The sequence below is a fragment of the Mastomys coucha genome, unplaced genomic scaffold, assembly GCF_008632895.1.
Source record: "Mastomys coucha isolate ucsf_1 unplaced genomic scaffold, UCSF_Mcou_1 pScaffold22, whole genome shotgun sequence".
Classification (NCBI taxonomy): domain Eukaryota; kingdom Metazoa; phylum Chordata; class Mammalia; order Rodentia; family Muridae; genus Mastomys; species Mastomys coucha.
The window spans coordinates 91863363-91864444 of NW_022196905.1; the positions used below are offsets into that span (position 1 = coordinate 91863363).

The 1082-nt window shown below is 47.1% G+C and overlaps 1 protein-coding gene across 2 annotated transcripts in view; it reads right to left on the minus strand.

The window, feature by feature from the left end:
* Rasgef1b (RasGEF domain family member 1B) overlaps nucleotides 1-1082 on the minus strand; it is a 525564-nt gene that overhangs the window by 423947 nt on the left and 100535 nt on the right. The window lies entirely within an intron of this gene.

The following is a 1082-nucleotide window of genomic DNA, read 5'->3' on the forward strand; positions in this document are numbered from 1 at the left end:
ACCAAAACACTATTAAGCATGATCCAGTGTTTACTAAACACCAACAATGTTCCTGGAGGTATGAAAGACACCTGTGTATACATTTCAGCCAGTCCTTATGTCTTAGTTAGAGTTGCTATCAAGTGTGATGAAAAGTCATGACCAAAGAAACTTGAGGAGAAAGGGGTTTGTTTCATGTACAGTCCCATATATAGCAGTGAGGACATCAAAAGCTGTGAGGACAGAAACTCAAGCAGGGCAGGAACCTGGAGGCAGGAGTGGAGCAGAGGCCATGGATGAGTGTCCCTTACTGGCTTGCTCCCCCTGGCTTGTTTAGCCTGTTTTCTTATAGAACCCAGAACCCCCAACCCAAGAATAGGACCATCCACAATGAGCTGGGCCCTCCCCTACTAGTCACTAATTATGAAAGCACCCTACAGGTTTGCCTACAGCCTGACCTTGTGGAGGCATGGCCTCAGTTAAGGTTTCCTCCCATCACATGACTTTAGCCTGTGTCTTGTTGGTGAGAAGCTATCCAGTACACCTTAAAACTCGGCAGGCTAATAACTATCATCTCCATGCTATGGATTTTAGAAACAGCACTCAGAAAAACATCTTTGTCCATGAACATGGACAAAATCCCGACCCCTTTCTAGCTGTATGGCTCGGAGCCAGCACAGCTTAACACATCAGTTTCCTGAGCTGTAAAAGTGGAGATTATTGTCTGCTATTCTCTAAGACCAGCCTTAAGATGCTGGAGTTGAGACGGCAAAGTGTTATATCAGACCCTCCAGTAGGGGGTGCTAGAACAAGACTGCGGAGCTAGTGGACCCTGGTCAACTTCTTCCTCTTGAATACCATCTCAGACGTGACAACATTCTTTTCTTTCCACAGAGCCCCTGAGTGCAGCTTGCAGTTTTCCTGTTACAGATTCAGTAGCTTTGTTGCGTGCCCTTCACAGACACCAGTATTCACAAGCTGGGACACTGGCCTCCATGGCCCGAATTTCTGCTCTGGGGGTGCTGGTTCTCGAGGTACTGGAAGGAGTTTTGCTTGACTATCTCAACTATCTCGGATACTTTGCAGTTCTCCTCCTGGCCCTC